A 22,995-nucleotide genomic window follows, 5' to 3' on the forward strand; every position below is an offset into this window, starting at 1 on the left:
GAAACGGTGGATACAGAGGCAGTATCTACCTATAGATGTGTAGGGCTGACCGTATGTTGATTTTTGACTGGGCAGGGGGCTTGATGCCCCTACTTCCCTACTGGCAGGAGTTTTCTAATTTATCAGCGTTTATGGATAGAATTCCTGCTCTGTTGGAAAAATACGATGTATTAGATATTGTAGTAAAAGCTAAGAGTTGAGAGCCTCTTCTCAGCCAGTTGTTGGATATAGTTGGGGAACCAGATACATATATGCAGCAAATATGGTCTCATAAAGCAGGTAGAAGGTGAGTCCTGACAAAGTGTCATTTTATTTGTGGTGGCCTACTCCGGGGAAAGGAAAGCTGACATTACATGGAAGAGACGTTTAAGAGGTGGGATTTGATCTCAAGTGTCAAGGGATGAAATTGAATACAATGATTGAAGGAATGGTCTGAACAAAACAAGGAAGCACAGGTCTATGGAGGACGGGGGTCGGGGGAGGAGATGAACTTGCTAGGGGCGGAATCTGGGATGGGAGAGCTGCCTTGGTCCTCAGAGTTGTCAGTGTATGCTGTTGATTATGATTACAGGTGATTTGGGGTCAGATTCTCAAGTCTTGAGCGCTAAGCTCAGGAGTTGTGAGCAATCTTTCCCAAATGGCATTTTATGTGGCCCCGATAGCCCAAGAAATGCTTTGTGAAGATGCTTTCTGTGATCGAGTGCATGTAGGCGACATCTCACCAAGATTCTCTGGGCTCCTCAGAGTAGTGAATTCACCAATGTGTACCAAGCATCCCCAAGAAGGAGGACTCACGGCCCGCCACATGCTTCCCATTTGGAGCCCAGACTCTGTTTCCCAGAACGCCCATGAACGGCTACCCTGGATGCTAGTTTTCTGTTTTATGCTGTTTAACAAAAGCTGGCTCAGACTGTTCTGTGTAAGATGAATCATTAAGAAACATCTCTGGGAGTTCCTGTTGTGGCGCAGTGGTTAACGAATCCGACTAGGAACCATGAGGTTGCGGGTTCGGTCCCTGCGCTTGCTCAGTGGGTTAACGATCCGGCGTTGCTGTGAGCTGTGGTGTAGGTTGCAGACGTGGCTCGGATCCTGCGTTGCTGTGGCTCTGGCGTAGGCCGGAGACTACAGCTCCGATTGGACCCCTAGCCTGGGAACCTCCATATGCTGCGGGAGCGGCCCAAGAAATATCAAAAAAAAAAAAAAAGATAAAAAAAAAAAGAAACATCTCTGAGGAGTGCAATAATAAAATATGATTTAAAGTTTCCTACTGCTTAAGACTGCAGTAAGTTTTTTATTCTCAGGGACATACATCTAAGCTGCTAAGATTTAAAAAGTACAGAGAAGTGCTAAAAGTTTGTGGAATCCCCAAGTTTTTTATAGAAACTAATTACAAGGTATTTTAAATTTCTTATTTTATTTGGCCACACCCACAGCATGTGGAAAATCCCGGGCCAGGGATTGAACCCATGCCACAGCAGTGACCTAAGCCACTGCAGTGAGAATGCCAGATCCTTAACCTGCTGTGCCACCAGGGAACTCCTTAAAATTGTAGTGACTATAAAGTTTTTTAACAATTTAAATGCTGAGCCTCTGGCCTCTGCTGTTGTCGTTACTGACACTGAGGTTAAAAGTCTTTTCCTTTGTTGATCTTATTTATCCACTGGATTAGCATTACCTTGGGCATTGATGGCTGTTCGAGGTGTGTGGTCAGGGAGAGAGAAACAGGACGACCCACATCTCCTGTAACATTGTCCACACCACCCACCACTGTGGTGTTGAAGGAGGGATTCACTAGGATCTAGTGTGATGGATAAGGACCATCCTTAGGGGGGGTTGGGGGCCACATGCCCTCTCCCTGGCAGCTGTTGATAGAGCTTTTAATGCCATTTCTAGCACCCGGCTTCTAAAACTCTATTCTGATGCTTTGGCCTAGCAGATCCATATGATGTATCTAATACCCGCATTCTGTGTTGTCAGCTCTGGATTATCACAGGATCATGGCAAGTTGAATCCAGAAATTATTTTCTCCTCTACCCATGTTTGAAATAGAATCCCAGAGAAGGTTGCATTTCATCAAGGAATCCTGGGTTGCTTTCTTCTCTGCCTTTCATCAGGATCATTTCCTACACTTTGAAATAAGGTAGCAAAAAAACTATCTTGGAGAAAAATATCTAAATAAGAACATTCGATCCGGAGAAATGTGAGAATCAAAATACACTTATCATGATTGTTAGTTGTAAAGGCCTTCAATTAAAATCTATTCTTCAGAAACACAGGTTGAAACATCAATTTTTAATGAACGTTGTCATGCTTACCAAGGATCATATGCCAGATGCTTGTGTAATTCTTTTAAACTCAGATTTAGACTGCAATCAGTGAAAATGCGGAGAAAATTAGAGTAAAGTGCATAATAAATCCTGACATCATCTTAAAAGAAATAACTGCATTTAGTCCAAATTCTACTTTTAAAAGTAGATAAATGTGAGTCTTGTGGGAGAATCCCTTTTTTCAGGAGTGAAAGCTTCCAACTTGACTTTTAGTATGGCTAATTTTATTTATTTTTTTGCCACCCCAAATGGTCAAAAGTTTCTCTACATCCAACTGGGATCTTTTTTGTTTAAAGTATCCTCATAAAGTGTGGATATGTACGTTGCTGTTTGCTTTTGGTTTGTTTGTATTGGTACTCTGGGATATTTTTGAAATAATCAGAAAACACTTATGTCATAGACAGTGTTTACTGTCGTTAAACAATAGTTTACTCTTAACAAAATAGGAGATGGGATATTTGCTCATTTATTTGGGAAACAGAATAGAGAGCATGGATATTTAGTGTGAGACCCTGGAATTCTGCTTAGATTCAAATTCTGCCTCTCCTACCTTTGAAAGATGTAACTTCATTCAACTTAGACTCTCTGTGCCTTGCTTTCTCCTTATGTAAGACAGGGTTGGTATTCTTAGTACCTAGTGCCTTCAGTTTTTGTGGATATTTAAGAGCTGAGAGTAGTACCAGGTACATAATAAATCTTATGTCCATGTTGCACCTTAATTACTAAGTAAATTAGTAAAATATATTTCACTAATATTTGCTAATATTGTTTTTGGAGTTTTGCTTTGAAAAAGTGATTTTCCCCTTGTTTTTAGTGGGTTTCTGCAGGTGGGAGCGAGAAATGAGACAGGACGGCAGTGTACATATTTTGTTGGTAGTATGATCACGGGAGTATCTTTAACTGGACGATAGGACTTGATGGTGAAGTGTTTTTATGTGTATGCAGAAGCCATATCTTTAACCTGTAATTAATGACAAGCTCTAGAACCCTCTGTGTACTGCAGCTGTGGAAATCACTTCTAGCTTTGCGTTCTATACTAGAAGCTTGGAGATAATCCATGAGACTATTTGGTACACCTTCCTAGTTTATAAAACCTTTTGTGGCTCATAGAATTGGCTATACACAATGTTCGGGGTCCTAAGAAACTATAAACATCTTTGTCAGTGGTTGTTAATGTGTTGTCAACAGCAAGTGGGAATAGGAGCTAAAAATACCAGACCCTATATTCCTGCTGGTGATGCCGTTGGTGTTGCTGCTTCCGGTCACAGTGTTAAGTGACTAAAATCAATGCATTAACTGTAATTTATTTACACAGTTACATTCCACAGAACTCGATTTAATATCATGGAATTTTGAATTCATCATGGAGTTGAGAGCTGAATGTTTTGGGATGACTTTTGGTTGTTAGATGTTTGTCTTTGAAATATTTTGAAAAATATGGTCTCTGTGTAAGTCCAGCCTCATCTCTGAAGTATTTCCAAGTTCTCTGAGAATTTCCCCTGACAGTTTGCCACTAAAATCAGATGCTATGATGTGTGGTTGAGAAATTCCCAAACCTTTTCATCCCATAGCCCTTGAATTCTTTCTCTACGTGGTTTCTCTGAGCTATATTTATTATTTCAATTTCCGGTCAGAGGTGTAATGCCAGACAATTTTTAACTTTTCCCTATTCCTTATTCTCTTGAGCCACACAGTCACTGGGACCTTTTAATTCTTCATTAGGTCTCTTCTTTCCCACCACCGTCCCTCTTTCGGCTTTTCCCCCGCTTCCTCTCTGGTCTGGAACTCGCAGCTTCATGATCCCTGTGACGTAACAGCTTCCTGACTGTACAATAGATGACTAGAGTTTCCTGTGGATTACTAGAACAGCCTCCTAACTAGTCTCTAAGACACAGGTGTTGATTCCTCCTGCCTGTGCAGCCTGCTGATTAAAGCCTGTACTTTATGCTTCCCGATGTAAAACTTAGTGTAAGTTAAACTCAGACTCATCAAGTCAACTAGTCTTCATTTGCCCTTAACACCTATTCTGCAGCAAGGTTTTGTTTGTTTGTTTGTTTGTTTTTAAGTTTAGTAGTGTCATAACTTAACACATCCGGCTTATCCTTAATGTGTTTTGACCCAGCCCTTGGGAATCCCCTTCACTCATATTGCCACTCACATCTCTTTCATCCCTTCTTGCTGAGCTTCTCATTCTCCTTATATATACCCCCTGCCCTTAAAGACATACCACCTGTGTTTTTTCTTGTATTTCTTGCCTTGATGACCACTTAACTGATACCTGTCCACTCTTCATGTTTCCACTTTATGGTGTCCGTTGCTATATTTCTGTATTTCATCTTTTGCGTGTAATTGGTTTTTAGCCTCCCAGGGGCAGATAGTATTACTGATGTTTATACGTCCCCTCAGTAGGATTGACATAAGAGACACGAAATAAAAAAAATACGGAGTGACTACATGGTTGAAACTTGATGAAGTCAACATATGCACAGCTGTGCCAGGGATCAGATGAGATATTTATGAAACAGATGAGAGATATATATATATATGTACCAGGCAGATACAAGGTGCTGTGCTTGTTGGGTACATTTTGGGTTTTTCCTGTTAGTATCTTCTCTTTGGGAAGATGTGTGCCTCAGTGGAAACTCATTTGACTCGTATCCTTGAGGATGCAGGTTTGATCCCTGGCCTTGCTCAGTGGGTTAAGGATCTGGTGTTGCTGTGAGCTGTGGTGTAGGTCACAGATATGGCTCTGATCTGCATGGCTGTGGCTGAGGCGTAGGCCGGCAGCTACAGTTCCGATTAGACCCCTAGCCTGGGAACCTCCATATGTTGCGGGTGTAGCCCCTAAAAAAAAAAACAGAAAAAAAAATGTATATATATATCTTTTCTTCTGGAATAACAACATTCTGCCTGGACTTTTCATGACCTTAAAAGTTTAATTGGAGATAGTGAGATGCGTTTTCCATTACAGGTCTTAGCAATAAGACCCTGCTCGCTCATGTTTGTTTAGTTACCTATATTTTACTTGGTCTTTATTTATTCACTTTTATTCATTTGTCGGTCTGGCTTTGTTGGTCTATAAAGGCTTACTAGGATAGTGTTGCTGTCTTACTGTCACCTCTATACTCTTGTGGTCTCTCCCCTGTAGGACCAAGAACCTTATTTACCTGCACATACCCAGTTGCCTAAGGACTGGGATTCTATCAAAGTCCTTTACATCTTGGCCTTACACTTGGCTGCCTTCCCACATAGTCTCCTTCATCTGGAATTTCACCTGAAAATTTAAAATTTCACCTAGTACCTTCTGTGGCAAATCACAGGCCAGAGGGGAGAGATGCTTGCATTCTGCCATAGAGCAGGTCCACTTGAGCATTTTGGTGAGGAGGAGTATGCTATCGATTACTGCAGGACATAAATGAGTCCAGGATGGGGTGTGTGGGGGGCGGGGGGAGGGGGCCAGTGAGGATACATTCTTCTTCCGCAGATCAATCTGTGCCTTAATTTTTTTCCCCTTTTCCCAGGTGGTCCGTATTAGTAAACATACTGGTTTTTCTCCGTGGGATCTGTATTTATTGCTTTAACAGTCTCTGACTCGGTGTTCTCTGAAAATGTAAAAAGTGTGTCTTCTTTTCCACTGTCAGGTCATCCCTGAGGTCATCGCTGAGCATCCTTAACTGCCCCTGATCTGTGGATAGCTGCTCTGTTGTCCATTTCATTAGATGCCCTTAAAACTAACAGAAAAGGGAAACAGCTGACGGTAAGATATTTTCCCCCCTCTGAGAAAATTTCTAGCTTACTTTTAAGTGCTGCCAACACAAGGTTTTTCTTATGAGTGGGTGGTATGACTATGGTTCAGAAATGTTTTTAGGACATTAAAATATTCAGAACCTTTTTTGGATATCTTTCCAAGGGGTAGAACAGGAAGAAGAAGATTGAAAGAGCACTTTACAGATAAGTTTTCAAATATTCAAATATTTTTGACGTTCTGAGTTTTAGATCCCAGTGTTCCATTGGCTTCTGGCTGTCACCTCTGGTCTGACCCACCAATACTTTAAACTGAAAATAGCCAGAGACAAACCCATACTGTCTGTTCTGCTCTCTCCTCTTGCTTTGACTTTGTACTTCAAAGATGGTCGTTGTCATTTACCTGCTGCTCGAGTGCCCTACCAAACACTCATTCTTTATTTAAGTAACTTGCCATGTGCTCTGAATATTGTTCTAATCCATCGCTATTTCCCCATCCTTATATGTGGTCTCTGTCATCGCCAGCATTGGCTGGTTCGAGCATCTTCTTGCTGGGCCACATAGTCTATTGCTCCCACCTTCCTAAAGTAGATCACACTGAGTTATTTCCCTTATTGACTGAAGAGCACAGTTACTTTTTAGCATTTCATGTCCTCTTCCTCTCATTTCCAAAATCCTCACATACCTGCATCCACAAATGTCTCTGCTTTGGTGGTCTGGTCCTGAGCTATCCACACTGCAGGTAAATGTTTTCCATCTTTTCCATCTTGCTATATCCGGTGAGTATTGACAACTAAGCGACTATACTAGACCAGAAATTGGGTGGCCTAGGGATGACCTCTCAGTTGCTGTATCTCTCCTTTCATCCCCACTGTCCTTCATGGCCAGTTTCCTTCCCCATGCGTCATCATTTGGTGGCCGTGATTTGCGATTTTTCCACCCATCTCGTTTTGACCTGGTCTGGGCTATTCCTGGGATCTCATTACCTAGTTACTCAGTTGAATAATCTAGCCTTCCTCTGTGGCTTCAGCTTGGACCACAACATCCTGATAGCTGAGGTCCCTTGCATCTGAGTTACTCCAATCAAGACTGGTGGTTGTGACATCTAAGGAGCACCTGGGAGGTGACTCTGCTCATTGCGTTTTTGTTTCCTATGACTGTAACAAATTGCCACAAGCTTGGTGGCTTACAGCAACAAATCGAGGTGTTCACAGGGCCATGTGCCTTCTGGAGGCCTAGCACAGAACCTGTTGCTTGTATTTTCTGGTGTCTAGCAGCTACTGAGATTCCCTAGCTTGAGGCTGCATCACTCCAGTATCTGCCTCCATGGTCTGAATGCCTTTCCTTCTTCTGTCTGTGGTCAAATTCCCCTCTACCTCCCTCTTATAAGCATACCTGTGCTTGCATTTAAGACTCAACTGGATAATCCAGAATAATCTCTGCATCTCAGGATCCCTAATTTAATTGCGTTGGCAGTCTCTTTGCCATACAAGGTAGCACTTACAGGTTCCAGGGATAAAGGGCCTGTTATTTTTGTAGGCTGTTAGTCATACTATGACACTATGCTTTACCCACCTAGCTTGGGCCTGCCCCTTCTCCTGGAAGCCCTGGTCCCAACCATTCCTGAGTCATGGTTATGCTTGCCAAGCCCATTGGCTTCTCTGCCTCTTTATCTGTTGCGCCTCCACCAAGAGAATTGGCCTCAGCAATGCTGTCGGTGTCCCTAGGGTCTGCCTCAGGCCAGGGGCTGGTGCCACCTCTCCTGCCCCTGTCTGTTTTACCTTAGTCTTGTACACTGAGTTACAGAAAATACCAAGTCCCTTTTCAGAAATACTCTGTGATGCTCTCTTTCTCTTATCCTACAAAGCCTTGCAGTCAAGCCCTCCCAGTCTCCATTGTGCTTCCTTTAAGGAGGGCCTATTTGAGACACACCCTGACATAGGGGCTGCTATTTGCTTATTGAGAAAGCCCTGTGCCCTTCTTCTGTAGTTGGTGTTTGTGTTCATTTTGTAAGGTCCTGTTCCAGTGTCAGATTCTTTGAAGCTTTCCTGAACCTCCCCCCCAACCCTCCATGCAGAATTAATTACTTCTTTCCTCTGTTCCTCCAAAGCACTCTGTTTGTACTTGATTCTAACCCACACTGTTTTCTCCTTTATCGTGTCTGTCTGCTCCTTGCCAGACTTTGAGGTTCATTAGAGCCAGGAATAGGATATTGCTTATCTTTTTTAATTTTAACCTGACACATGGCCCACAATAAGTGTTTAATGTAATACTGTATAATAGAATAAATGTGTATTGAATCCATTCAAATATCAAATTTTCCATAACATTTAATACTTTTCTCCCGATTTCCTTGTGAACCCCAAAGTAATTGTTTTCTAGAGGTGGCAATGTAAAATCCATTTTGGCTTTGTTTCTGTTACAAATGGGTCAAAAGTACTCTATGTTTTCTGGGCTCAAATTTCATTCAGTGTGAGGACATCATTACATGTACCCCTCCATGGAACCAACTTAATAAGAGACTTGACTAGCACTGGAAAACTACTAGAATGATGTTGCTTGATTGTCTTTGTGTAGCTCTGAACCTTTAAGCAAGAATTTGGGTTTACGTGTCAGGATTGCATCATTTTTACTTACTGGTGATTTGTCGAAACAGTGTTGTATTTTTTTTCCCCTTTATCTAGATATTTGATTTTGTCTGAGTAGTTGTGAATTTCAGAGTTATTTCCCCCACCTTTTCCCTAGAAGCTGGGGGGTGACGTGGCCTGCCGCCTCCCTGGTCTTAAATGCTGTGTCCTGTGTGGTATCTGCTGTGTTGTATTCCTGGTGTCTGTTTCCTGTTTCTGTAGCCTGGAGCCTCTTAGGAGTTTTGTCGAGGGTGCTGGTATTTTATTAAGTTGCACGTCTTATATTTATGAGAAACTCAAAGGGCTTTGAGGATTTTCTTTTTTGGGATCTAATCTTCTGGCAGCTCTCTGAGGTAGGTAGTGTGAAGCGTTATCTCCATTTTGCAGATGTTATAACAGAGGCATAGCACAACTTGATGCAGGCCCCATAGCAAATCAAGGGCTGAGGGGAAAATGTCTCCTGCGTCTTTCAACCTCCGTTTCAGTGATTGAGATGCCAGATGACTTGATTTTAATTTTTAACACTCCTACCCATTTTGACTTTGCACAGAATATTCTTAACAGCACTTGTGAGGCAGTCAGGGCTCGAACTTTAATACTTTTCTGTCTTTACCGCTTCTCTCATTTTTGTTAACGTTTGCACACACCTGTGTGTGTGTGTTTGATTTAAAAATTACATATGTATATATTTCTTTCAAAAGAATTCGTATACAAAGTTAGGGCCTGCCAGTGGTTATCTGGTCTGGGAACTGCATGTAAATATGGGGTTTCAGCATCATCAGCTTCTCTTGTGCTTTTAACAAACTTGTCAGGTGGACATACTGCATAGATATGAGCCACGGACATGAAAACATTTAAAAATATAACCCGTGACAAGTAATACTGTAAAACTGGATGGCAAGTACTCATTAATATATTCAATGCATGCTTTTTTATTTAGTTAATTCTTCCCCCGTAAATAATAGTATTTCCAGAAGTGAGCTAGCCCCTGATGTAACTTTCATACACTTTTCCTCAAATATGAAGATTTTTTTTTTTTCCACTCAGGATAGTGAATATACCCTTTTGAATTTCACCTTTTTACTGCAGATGGAAGTTCCTGATCGGATTTGCCCAAGTCTTTTTTTTGTCTCCAGGGCTTTGTGTCTGCAGTGTAGGTTGTGTGGCGAGGCTTCAGTCTCCTTGATGACTGCATTTGGAATGCCCCTCTCTTTGGCCAAGTGGCATTAATTATCCTCTTGCTCCTGGAGCACGAAGAACTGTGTGGCGGGGAAGTTTCCCCATAGGGTCCGCCGTCTCTGAGGCACCGTTTCACTGTGTGCTGTGGAATGATGGGGAGGCAGGCTCTGACACAGCTGCCTGAGGAGTCAGCCTGGAGACCTGTGTGTGGTTTCCCTAAGCGGGAGAGGGGATTTAGAGCACCTGGCGTGTGGGGGGGTGGGGGGGTGCAACTTGCCAGCCTCCACTTTGTCAGCCTCCCCTCCCACCCCCTGAGCTTCTGAGCACCACCCAGCTGCAGTGCTTTTGCCTTGAAACCATTTGGAGCGGCTGGGACGGAGGCCACCCAGGGCTTCCGCGAGCAGCTGCGGCTGCCTGGCTCCTATTGGCCAGAACAGAGAGCTCCTCACTTATCTGCACTGAGCACGGGTGGCCGCGATCCCTTAGGATAATGCAATTTCTCACTGTCTGGGGGTGGAAGCTATTGTCCTCCTTTCCAGCTTGTTGTTTGAAGTCTTTTGTCAGGCTTCCGGCTTTTGCTGACTCACAACACACACACACACACACACACACACACACACACGCACGCACGCACACACGCACACATGCACACAAACAGAGAAACTCCTTCCCTCCCACCTCACTTCCTTAGCTCCCTCCTTCATCCTCACTTAATAGCTTTTGAAATTACTAAGATAACAACTGTCCCTCCTGCGGGGTGGGTAACAGCTTAAACAGGAAGTAGAAGGAACTGTTCGCACAGGTTCGGGACGTCTGAACGCTTTCTTCAGGGCTTGCTCTTTCCTTGTGACCTCTGCTTTTCTGTCCCTGCCTCCCCTCTGGAAGCGTTCTGGGCTGAGCCCAGAGCCTCAGTGTGGCCAGCGTGTGATTACAGAGGCATAATTCACCTTGGGGTTGGGGGGGGGGGGGGCTTCTGCAGATGAGTGAGTTGAAGGAGGCCGTTTTTGTTTCCCCGCTAGCAAATTGCCATCTCTAATGAACGTTTTAGGGAGGCAGTTTCTCCACCATCCCCCTGACGGTTGCCGACCTGTAATTAAAAGGAGAGAAGAACTTGATTCCCCATGTGTGCACCTGGGCCCTTTGTGGTGTCTCTTAGCAATATGCCACGAGGACCGACCGGCAGGTGATGGATTTCTAAAGCAGAAAATCAAGCTTCTTCACAATAGAAGCTTACAGTTTTAGAAATCGGGTGGTTACAAGCACTGTCATTTTGCCGACTTTGGCAGGCTGCAGGGAACCCAGTAGCCACGCTGACCGAGGTGCAAAACACAGAGAGTCAGCTTTCCTTCTTAATTACTTTTAAACCACGTTAGCTCCTTTTTAGGGTCAGAACAACAGCTCTCATGCTTCATGGTGGTGGCATTCTTGGTGCAATAAAATAATATTCTTATGTTGCCTTGGCATAAAATAGAACTTTTTGTTAATGGACGAAAAAGTGAGCAAGTGTGTAGGCAGCATCCCCGCCTGGTCGCCTCTTACTTTAGTAAATTGTACTGGTTGTGCACTTGGAACTTTTTGAATGTATTAAACTTCCTATACTGCGTGGGTCACTATTTCACAGCTAGGTAAGTCCCTTAACTGGTAAGGTGCAGCTTTCTCAATAGCATTTTAGACTAAGGTCAAGATACAAAAATAATCTCTATCTTCTATTCAGTTGTCACTAGTTCATGAAAATACTGCCAGAGGACTGGAAGACACAATTTTCTCATGTTTTATGACACAGGCTCCCCAGGGCCCCTGGGCCTAATTTGTTCTTAATAATTTTCAAAAGGGACTCAGGACTCTGTCCTTTAGCTCACCATCACTGTCTGGACTGCCTTAAAGAGAGCTGCAGTTTGATGCAGACACTGGGAGTTTCTAGGCAATGGAAAGTTCTGGAAAGTAGGTCATTTTCCCTCAGTGGTGGGTATGGTGTAAGTGTTAGGTGTTTTTGTGTGTGTGTGTGTGTGTGTGTGGTGTGGTGTTGGTGTTGACATCTACATATTCAGCTCCTAGTATAGAAATCAGAAGTCTTTCAGTTTCCCCCAGGCTTGTCTCCAAAGCCCATGCCTTGAATGCAGTTTGTAATAAGTAGAGGCAGCTCCTGTCTGGAAATGCTGGGCATCTCTGCTGGAGTTAGAGCTCTTGTTCCAGGCCTCAGGGCATAAAGACAGAGGGTGGTTTGCTGGCTTGCCCCGGAGCCCCTGGGCCTTTGCACACTGACGTTGGCACAGCTGCCTTTATCTGTGTGCAGAATCTTGCCTCCAGCCTTCCACAGAGTGGTGAGAGGGAGTCAGGGAGCAGTGGGAGGAGGGAGATGACTCAGCCTCTGCTAAATGTCAGGCACTGTGCTGGGTGCTGTTACCACATGTCACTGCATCAACACCATGGCCTGGAAAAGAAAGCATTTCGTAGATGAGGCAGCAAAGCACTTTGGAGCTCAGATGCTGGAAGCCATATCCCCCAGGTTTGAGTTAGAACTTTGTCACCTTCAAAGTATCCGACTACCTGCTCCCTTGGTTTCCCTGTTTGTAAGGGGGGGGGGATAATAACAGGACCCCACTCAATTGTGTTGTTGTGATAAATGCTTATAGAACTGTAAGGAAGAGCTTCTGCCAGACAGTATGGGATAAATGCTTGTGCAGGGGAATAGAAAAGCAGGTCAACAATGAGCATGCCCAGTGCACAGACTTAGCGGGGTTAGGCTTTGAACTCGGATCTGCTGGTGTAAGAGAGGTGATCTTTGCTTTCGTTTCTTCCCAGTTTCATCGGAGTTGGTGTTCCGAGTCCATGCTCTTCGTTCCTCCTCACCTCACCTCATCGGGGTGGGCTTGTGGGTCTGGCTCTGGTTTTCCTATTCTCCCTGGTGGAGACATCCTACCCCTTTTCTCTTAAACAGAGGTTTAAGCTGGTCCATGCAGGCAGGCGATAAGGACTCCTTTCTCCCAAAGACTTGGGGTTGAACTGACATTTTACTTGCGTGGTCACACTTTCAGGATAGAATAAGCGATCCTTTGTTGTTCCCTCTCGCTGTTTTGTGTTCTTTTCTTCCCTCAGAAATGGAGGCGTCTTGTGGGCAGCTTCTATGTCCTGTACTTTGCATGGCTCTCACCCCGAGTGATGGACTCGGCTGAGCACCTAAGGCAGCAGCTCTTGGTATTTGAGTTGAGGAAGCAAAGAACCACATTCAGGGGCATTTTTCTGTCTCTACACATAAGATGCCACCGGAGAGCGTTTTTCCTCTTCCTGGTGGCAGGAGCAGGAATTGATAGTCTGGATTTTGAGAACTTTGACAGGTCTTTGACTTCTGGACAGTCTGCTTGGGTTTTCAGTTCTAAGCTGGGTCCCTCTGTCTTGGATCTCCAACATGGTGGAGTGGGCTTGAACCTGTGTGTCTTAATGCCAGCTTTCCTTGCTTACACTCTTAAGAAATGCTGCTAAAGATGTAGAATGTGTTTACAAAGTCTTGAAGTCTGACCACGAGGAATATAACATTTGGTCTCCAGTAAGGAAAACATGGAAGGGATTTGATTGCTTTTACCCCAGTCCCTCCTAACTCACCCCCACTGGTCCAGTTGCTTTTGTATGGAAGTTTTCACTTATGTTAAAATTTGCATAAACGGTGACTTTTTCTCTCCCCCTAAGGATGCAAGGTCGTTAAGGCAACACAACACTATTAATAGAATGTGGATGTGTGTGGTTTATTTTTGTTTTCAAAATGGAAATGTTTCTTTGGGGTTTTGGCATGCTCTTTGATATGCTGAAAGATGAGAAAACACCATTTGGGAAACTCAGCCCTTTTACCATATTAGGAAATTTCCAGTGCCTCAGATTTCACATTTAATGTTTTAATTGCCTGGTTTGGTCATTGAAAAATGTCAAGCCTCTCTCTTTCACATTTAGAGTTATCACCACCGTTTCCCCCTCTCCAGTGGTGGGCTGTTGCTGGCTTCTGCTTCCTGCCCCAGCCCTGGCATGGACTGAGTGTTTGCTCTGAGAAAGCAGTTCATCGCATGTCATTTTAAAGGAGCATCATGTTGACTTCGGATATAGTGGGCTTTCTCTTCTCTGTGATACCACACATGCAGTTGTTTGCCTGTGTTTGTAACTACCCTAAACGTGCACTTGAAATTGGGTTGCACTTTTAAAATGTTTGAGTTCCTTCGTGAATGGAGGGTACCACTCTTCCATAAAGTACAGAAGAAATCCAAGACCATGTTACCATCTTGATCTGAGGGCAGCATTGAAGAGGCAGCCGTGTACTAAAGAGAGAGAGATGGTGCTGGTGGTGAAGGGGGTGTTGGTGGGAGGAGAGTAAGAAGGGAGGAAAGAGACGAGTTAAGGTATTCCCTGGAATTTAGGCTTTCTAGGGACATCAAGATCCAGAGTAAAGGAAACATTTATTCTTCTGCCTTCTCCGGAAAAAACAATGTGGAAAGGACTTCTAAAATTCCCTTCTCGTAGATAATGACATGTGAGGGGGACAATCCTATGCATCATCTTTAGGGTCGTGCATAGTCTCAGGTTTAGAAGGGAAATGTCCTCACAGCTGGGGATTAAGGCAGCTTGGAGGGGGAACTATTTTTCACTTCCTATGCACAGCTCTCTCCAAGTGTCGTTTGTGCATAAAATGTTTATTCGGTTTTTCAATACCTAAATATACTTTTGAATTATTTTGTAATTCACACTCATTGTAGAAAACTTGGAAAATAGAGGAAACGCCTCCAAATGAAAATAAAAACACTTGATAGTTGTATAACATAGAAAGAATTTGGATTTATTGCCTTTCAGTATTTCTGTGTGCTTATGTGTATGTGCATTTTTATGTAAGTGGGCTCAACTTTGTGGAACATTTTGAATCCTGACTTTTTTCTGTAACAGTAACATAAACATGATATTTAATGGTCAAGTTGTAATTCTTGATGTGGCTCTATCTCAACTTAATTTCACAATCTCCCTGTAGGTTTTTCTGCTGTGCTGATTGTGTTGGTGGTGGTTTATTGTGTTAGGTAAGCAGTGTGCGTTAAAGAGCATCTTTGAGCATGAATGTTTTTTCCATCTTCCTGATGGTTTTATCAAGTTAGCATCCTTTATGGGAACTACTGTGCCTTTTAAAGGACCACTGTACATATTGCTAGATTGCTTCCCAAGAAAGATGTATCTTTCCAGCTCTAATATTTCAGATTATGCTTCTTGCTGCAGTTGAGTCAATACTGACCTCTTTTTTTTTTAAAGACTTCCCTAATCAGGAAAAAATAATGTATTATCTGTTACATTTAATTCCCATCCACACATTTAAAATTTAACTTTTTTATGGTGATAAATGCTTGGTAACATCATTTTTCTTCCCTTTAGTTTCTTTTCCTTTCATTTTGCTTCTCCTCTTCTCTCACTCTACCTAAATTCCTTTCAAACTTATCTCTCCTTTTCTATGGAATCTTTCTATTTTTCAGTCTACTTTTGCAAATCCATCCCCTTCCACCATCCCAACCAGTCTCGCTTTAGCAAGATTTCTCTGCTAATCCCACCCACATATCTGGCAAATTTCACTTCCATCTCTGTACAGGTTTCCACCCCTGGACCTGGTATCCCAGGCCTTTCTCCTATCCTTTAAGACAGCAGGTTCTGTCTGAGAAAGTGCCCCTGCCCCTGACTACATTAGCATGTAGCAATCTCCCCTCCATCTGTCTTGCAGTGCTCATTTGGCGCTTGTCACATGCTAATTTATATCTGTGGTTAAATCGTCATATGTGTTTCATCGCCCTGTGTGGACTGCCAAGCCTTGCAAGCACTGATGCTGGTTAGTACTCTCTGAACTCCCTCCCCACCTTGTGTGCCCCAAACATGTACCTAGAACAGTTCCCAAATCCTGGAAGAACTGAGTGCTCAGCAAAATGTTGTTTGATCACCCTGGTGGTTCTTTTTCCATCTGGTCTCCATTTCCTTTCTTCTTGACTTTCTCATTCAGTGATAGTCACTTGGTATATTCATTTTGGAAGCCGGGTTCCTTACTTGCCACCCATCTTTGAAACATTACCCTGTGCCCTCTTCATAATGTGTCATGTTCAACCACCACAGAATCTTTGAGCCTTCGGAAATTGATTATCTCATTTTCTCATATCATTTCTCATTGTATGGTTTTGTTTTCTTGGCAGACTAGTCAATCTTACTTTCCTTTCATACACTTGCTACCACTCCTCTTCTCTGCCAACCCCTCATGTTTTATTATAACCCAGACTTGGCTCCTCTAAGGTATGGGGTTCTCCCCACATTCTAGATAGGGGACCAGGTGTACATGTGTGAAGAATTTGGAGATAAAGCACTGAGGAATGACATAGGCACTCTTAATGCACTAGGGAGAGACCTGGAGAAGGATGGATGTGAGCTGGTTTACTCAAAGGCATTATAGATACAGGTGGGACTTATTATGAAGGTTGAAGAATGGGTGAGATTTACATGGGACACAGGGAAAGAGAGGGTATTTAACAATTGAAACAAGAATAAACGGAGTCCCAGGAACTGCTGGTGGTAGTATTGGTGGTGGTATTTGGTAGGAAGGAACATGGTATGTTAGTGGGAAAAGGGGGTAATAAGGACACTTAGGCTCAAAATCGACAAGAGGGGGACATAGAAAGAAATCATTCCGTGCTCAGGTGTGGAAGCCTACCATGAATACCTAGATGATCTCGCTAGACCTGTTACACGTTTTTTTCTTTAGATTCCTCCCTGCTGCTGCCCCTCCTTTCTGCTCTTTTTTTTTTTAAGCCACCTCCTAGAAATGCCATCATTTATATTTATTGAAATTTTCATGAATTTCCCAAACATTGTCTCATTTAATGCCTCTAATAATCTTGGGCAGGTGCTATTACCCTGATTTAAACGTAGGAACTGGAGGATCACTGAGATTAAGACATGGTCCTGGAGTTCCCATCATGGCTCAGCAGTAATGAATCCGACTAGTATCCATGAGGACATGGGTTCAATCCCTGTCCTCGCTCAGTGGGTTAAGGATACAGCCTTACCGTGAGCTGTGGTGTAGGTTGCAGACACAGCTCAGATCCCACATTGCTGTGGCTGTGGTGTAGGCCGGCAGCTGCAGCTCTAATTTGACCCCTAGCCTGGGAACTTTCATATGCCACAGGTGTGGCCCTAAAAAAAAAAAAAAAAAATACAGAGGAATGCTCCTGAAGAGAGTTCCCATTGTGGCCTGGCAATAATGAACCCGACTAGTATCCATGAGGACATGGGTTCAATCCCTGACCTCACTCGTTGGATAAAGGATCCAGTGTTGCTGTGAGCTGTGGTGTAGGTCGAAGACAAGGCTTGGATCCTGTGTTGCTGTGTGGCTGTGGCATAGGCCAGAGGCTATAGCTCCAATTCAGCCGCAGCCTGGGAACCTCTATATGCTGCCCTAAAAAGCAAAAAAAAAAAAAGATTGAATTTGCCTGGGATGTGGAGTGTGAAGGGGAGCATGGTGGAGGATGAATCTGAAGAGGCCAGATCATGAGCAGTTTTAGATGCCATCATTAGAAATGTGAATTTCGCAGAGCACCGTGAGGAAGCATTTGAAAGGTTTGGAGCCTGGGTGCCATGGTCAAGTTGGTGGTACAGAAGGTGCCCCCCAGATGCAGTGGGAAGGATGACTCGCTGGAGGAGATCTAGCAGAGGCCACCCGCGGTGATGCTGGCCTCTGCCCCAGCACAGCTAAACAGACAGAGGAGTTTGCTGTCTCACAGGATTGCGATCCAAAGGCACAAGCCTTGTTGCAGTTCGTGTTAACATCTGTGAGTCTCAAGTTAGAAAAATGCCTTGGAAGCCGTAAGGTCCACATAGCCCTGGCGCTGCCTCCTCCCAGCTTAGATAACCAAGGGCCAGCCTGGAGTTCATTCAACTTGGGATACCTCTTTGTCTCTCAATCCCAGGTCTAAAAAGCAAGCTGTTTCAAAATAAGTCTTCCTGACTGTTTAGAGTAACATTCAAGTATCCATCTATAGAAAGTAAAACTTTAAAATCCGTAAAATACAAAACGTAGCTCAGGAGCTTCTTTCTCCCTATGGTCTGGGTTCACAAAGAGCACAAGAGCCGCTAAAGCAAAGAAGCTGGAGGAAAATGTGCTTCTGTTTTTTCTTCAGTCACCAAAGACAAGGGGGTGGGGAGGGAGGGTCCAGTTGGTCAGTGCAGCCAAACTTTTGGGCTGATAGAGCTGCTTTTTTTTCCTGTGTAAAGAAAACACTTTTGTAGTTCTTCCTACATTTTTTTCATGAGTAACTTCCTTGAGAGACTAGTTCTTTAATTTCCCTCTCCCTTTTCGCCCCACGGAAGAGAAGTGATTATCCCAAGTTGCTGGTGGGAAGGCGCCACTGTGGACTCAGGTCTTGTAGTCCCTGGACGACTCTGGACTTGCCGTGCCCCCTTTAAGTTCCCTCGATGGCCTCACTGTTTCTATTACCTTGGTAGAGACAGAGAGTGCGACTCCCCCCCCTCCTGCCTAGCTGTCTCGTTGCCATGGAAACTTCCATTCCACACACCTGATTCACACATCATGCTTGGCTGGGTCCAGACAGAGGTCACAGACTGGCATTTGCCCTTTGTTTCCCCTTTTTGTGTTTTTCAGACACTTAAAAATGGATAGGGAGAGATCGTGGGGTGGGGGCTGTGAGTGAGAAAGTTGTGTTGTTGGGGCTGGACATTTGGGGGTTTTAAAAAAACAGTACCTGTGAAGGGAGGAGACCAAATGGAAAAGTCTGTAGTTTGAAGCTTCTTGTGGAAGGAAAGGCTTTGTCCTAGGATGCGTCTGCCAGGGATTTTTCTGGATTTCCAGTAAGAGAAGAGACAGGTAGAAAGGATTCAGGAAGCTGATGCTCCTGAGTGGGTTTTGGTCCCATTTGCACTAGGTTGTCCAGTCTGAGCTTGGTGTGTACATGTTCCGACTGTAACCTGGCTTTAGGCATCTGCCCTCTGCGGATGCTCCTTAGACCATGGCTTTGCTGTCATGTAAAGTTAAATGTTTTGGAAGGCACAAATAACTTTGAGGAAATTATTGTTCCTTGAAGGTCAGAATCCTTGCTGAAGTCTGTTTTTTGTTTTCACCATGATTGTTTCCCCTCTGTTACAGCTCCTTAAATACATAATTTAGAAGGAGACTGTAGGAGAGCAGATATTTAACCTTCTCCCCCAACCAGAATTTCTCTTCCACAGGTTGAGTAATTTTCTTTTGATTCTTGTTTGAGGCTGAGTTTCAGAAATTTTAAAAAAGGCTTTCAAACTGACATGGTACCCAGCCCCGCTAAAACATTAGGTTTCCAACCTTATGGACAGTGCGGTTGGGTATCACTGCCCTGTTGCCCATGGACTTAGCTAGCCAGTGCCTGCCTAGCTTTTCCTCTCGTGACTTTTCTATTTTTTTTTCCTAATTTATTAATATTCTTCCACTATGGGTGGCCTCCTCTGTTGATAAAGTGTGACTTCACTATCAGGACCTCTAGTTGGGAGCAACCAGACCTGAGTGAGAAATCTCACCTACTTTGCGTTTGGAGAAACAATTTCATTCATCTCCGTTTCCTCATCTGTGAAATAGTGTTGATAAGATAAGGTTGCTGTCAAAAGTATTCTAACTTTTAAAGTACTCTGTGCCATACCTGCTACATAATATCTGTTGTTACGACCTTACCAGATCATTTTAGAAATACCATTTATAGCACCTGAAAGTATATTTTGCCATCAGTGTTACTGATTTTTGTTGTTGTTATTGACTTCGGCATAGATGAGGGTAGATGTGGGGTTAGAAATTTGTACTGTGTTTTAAAAGAAATAGATCCTTCCTACCAAAAATGGTGTGTGCACTCACTCTCCTTTGGATTCAGTTGTTCATATAGAGTCAGTCTGTTTTTTGACTCTCACTGCAAGTTTTCAAGCAGCAAAATGAAGAGGATGCACGTTATTGGAAGCCAAGTGCAATAGAGACCACCTGAAGAGAAGCAGTGGTGCTCTGTTGACATTTCAAAGTAGGGGAGATGCTTGACTTCCTATTTGGATCATGCAAAAGGCTTCTAATCTTCCCCTCTGACTTTTCACCTCCCTCCCTCTCCTGTCATATTTTCTTGTCTTTTTTTTTTTTTAAACTAGAGGTGAAATATCCTTAACATCAAATAGATCATTTAAACCATGTTTGAAGTAAACACTTCAGGGGGTATTAAATCCTTTCACGTTGTTGTGCAACCATCCCTACCAGCCATCTCGAGCACTTTTTCATTTTCCCAAACGGAGACTCTACCTATTAAACAATAACTTCCTATTTTGCCTTCACCCCCAGTCCCCAGCAAATTCCATCTCTGTGGATTCGACTGCACTAGACACTTCCTTTCAGTGGAGTTGTGCACTGCTTGCCTTTTTCTGACTGGCTTGTTCCACCTCGCACACTGTCTTCAGGGATCATTCGTGTTGTAGCCTGCATTAGAACTTCATTCTTTAGTAAGGCTGAATAATAATCCATTGTATGGATGTGTCACATTTTGTTTAGCCATCTGTCAATGGATGTTTAGGTTGTTCCCCCCTTTTGGCTATTGTGGAAAGTGCTGTAAACATGGGTGTACAAATAGCTGTTTGAGTGTATTTTCTTCTCTTTCCTTTTCTTTTTTCTTTCTTTTTTTTTTTGGCTGAACCCGAAGCATGTGGACATTCCTGGCCAGGGATTGAACCCACAACACTGCAGTGACAATGCTGGATCTTTAACCGACTGTACCACCGGGGAACTCCTTTTATGAAAACAAAAGATGCTGAGATGTTGTACTGGGTCAGAGTCTCCATTGTGGACTTTTCTGCAGCACTAAAATTGATCATGCTGCATGTTTTGGTCATTTTTTATTGTAAAAAAAAAAAACCCATAAAACTTAGCATCTTAACCATTTTTAAGTGTACAGTTCTGTTAATATTTACATTGTTGAGTAACAGATCTGTGAACTTTTTTATCTTGCAAAACTGAAATTCTGTACCCACTAAACAACAACTGCCCAGTCTCCCCTCCCTCCAGCCTCTGGCACTCACTATTCTAATTTCTGTTTCTATAGGCTTGACTGACTACTTTAGAGAGGTCATAAGTGAAATCACACAATATCTGTCCTTTTGTGACTGGCTTGTTTCACTTCACACAATGACCCCTGGATTCACTCATTTCCTAGCATTGGGCAGGTTTGCCTTCTTTGAAGGTTGAATAATTTTCCAGAGTAGGTACACACCCCGTTTTGTTTATCCATTCATCTGTTGATGGACACGTGGGTTTCCTCCACCTCTTAGATGTTGTAATTAATGGTGCCATGACCAATGGGCATGTAAGGATCTGCTAGAGATCCTGCTTTCAGTGCCTTTGGATGCATACCTGGAAATGGAATTGCTGGATCATATAGCAGTTTTAGTTTTCATGTTTTGAGGCACCTCCATACTTTTTTTCCAAAGCAGCTGCACCATTTTACATTTCTACCCACAGTGCACAAAGGTTCTAATGCCTCAACAGCCTCACCAATACTTTTTATCTTATTATTCTTGTTTTTTATAGTAGCTATCCTGATGTGTGTGTGAGCTGATACCTCATAGTGCTTTTAATTTGCAGTGAATTGTCTTAAAACAGTCTTAAAGAATATTTGAACAGCAAAGGGTTGGACTGAGAACAGAGTTAGGTTTAGAGTGAAGAGAAGTTTGGAAAACTGTGGGGTTCTCAGATGGGTTGTTTTCTTTCCATTTGGCAGTTTCTTGCAGTGTGTGTGTGTGCTTGGTCCTGTGCTCTGTGGAGTCTCCACCATAGGACCGAAGGTTGTTTGGCCTTGGTGGTGTGGCCTGGCCGACAGTCTGTCGCCCTCTCATTCTTTTGGAGTCCTGAGTGATTAGTAAGCATTTTCTCATAGCAAGTGACTCAGAATGAAATGTAGCTCCAGCTACAAACGTTACTTCAGAGAAGAGCGATGGCTTGCTCCTTTTTTAACCATTTCTATGGACTATTGAATGCTGTCTCTTCAGTCAGCATTCATTCCTTCAGCAGCATTAATGGCGTACCCAGAGCCATGCCATCCAAGTGAAATACGACGCACGTGTGTTTGTATATATGTACATGTAAAGTGTGATTTGAAATGTTCTAGAGGCCATGTTGGGAAACAGAAAACCAAGTGAAATGAACTTTAACCATACAGTTTACTTAACCAATGTAGCCAAACTCTTATGATTTTAATAGGTAATGGAGATTTAAAAAAAAATTGAGATAGTCCACTTTCATGTAATCTACTTTCATGCTCATGTAATCCTCTGTGCCTTTGAAATGCTCAGCACTTCTCGGCTGGGATTGGCCACATTTCAAGTGCCCGTGAGCCACGTGTGTCTGGTGGCCACTTTGTTCGGCAGTGCAGACCTCACATGTTTAGCCAAAGACATGAAGTCCAGCAAAGGCTGTCGGCTCCACACTCTTCCTGGTGGGCCAGATACATCAACAAAGCACCACTGATGGTGGTTAGCACGTCACAGAAGCCTGGAAGAGGGGCTCCCTGCAGCCACCTGGTTGTCTGGCCCCTGCCACACCTCACTCCTTTGCATTAGTCTCTGTGGGGAGGGCCCTGGGCTGGGGCTTGGCATGGGCCCCAGACCATTAGACGTTTTAACTTTTGGCTTCATGTGTTAAGAGAGAGCCGCTGGCAAGTTTATGTTTAATTACAGCTTCTGCTCTGGCCTTGGGTCTGTGAGCTGGGGTTTCTGCACCACGGCCTCCCTGCTCTGGGGCCTGCCTTCATTCCCGCAGGTAGAATGGCTCACCCCCCGGCCAGGCCCTCCCCGTTCACTCCTGTGGGCTGCAGCATCTAGGGCAAGGGTAAGAGTGTGGTGCTAGGAGAGGGCAAAGACAAAAATGTTTTGATGTCCTTTCCCTGCTCACCTCTGGGAAGCAGCCCAAGAACTCTGGCTGTTAATGGAAAGGGCACTGTCATCCGTTGGGCTGCCTGGATCCACCCTGACAACCCTCCGTGCCCAGCTTCCCGGGGCGTACGGAAGTGCCTGGTGTGGGTGGCGGGCCCCCGCCGGCAGGCGAGCCCGTGCATCTCCCC

At 43.7% G+C, this 22,995-nt stretch overlaps 1 long non-coding RNA gene across 3 annotated transcripts in view; it reads left to right on the forward strand.

Moving 5' to 3' along the window:
• The window catches only part of LOC100512907 (uncharacterized), a 1,315,914-nt gene that overhangs the window by 286,940 nt on the left and 1,005,979 nt on the right, over nt 1-22,995 (forward strand). For 2 of the 3 annotated variants that reach the window (NR_201444.1, NR_201443.1), the window contains 1 exon segment: nt 5,969-6,084. This is a non-coding gene — a long non-coding RNA (uncharacterized LOC100512907). 3 annotated transcript variants of the gene reach the window in all.

Source organism: Sus scrofa, chromosome 7 (assembly GCF_054392235.1).
Source record: "Sus scrofa isolate SSC_HxYL_T2T_F1_AM1 chromosome 7, Sscrofa_HxYL_maternal_Yorkshire_Landrace_v2.0, whole genome shotgun sequence".
NCBI lineage: Eukaryota > Metazoa > Chordata > Mammalia > Artiodactyla > Suidae > Sus > Sus scrofa.